The sequence below is a fragment of the Physeter macrocephalus genome, unplaced genomic scaffold, assembly GCF_002837175.3.
Source record: "Physeter macrocephalus isolate SW-GA unplaced genomic scaffold, ASM283717v5 random_197, whole genome shotgun sequence".
Classification (NCBI taxonomy): domain Eukaryota; kingdom Metazoa; phylum Chordata; class Mammalia; order Artiodactyla; family Physeteridae; genus Physeter; species Physeter macrocephalus.
The window spans coordinates 1-261 of NW_021145474.1; positions in this window are offsets into that span (position 1 = coordinate 1).

Genomic DNA, 261 nt, shown 5'->3' on the forward strand with positions numbered 1-261 from the left:
CCCAATTACTTTTTAAATTTTTATTTATTTATTTTTGGCTGCGTTGGGTCTTCGTTGCTGTGCACAGGCTTTCTCTAGTTGAGGCAAGCGGGGGCTACTCTTCGTTGCGGTGCGCGGGCTTCTCATTACGATGGCTTCTCTTGTTGCGGAGCACAGGCTCTAGGCGCATGGGCTTCAGTAGTTGTGGCATGTGGGCTCAGTAGTTGTGGCACGCGGGCTCTAGAGCACAGGCTCAGTAGTTGTGGCGCACGGGCTTAGTTG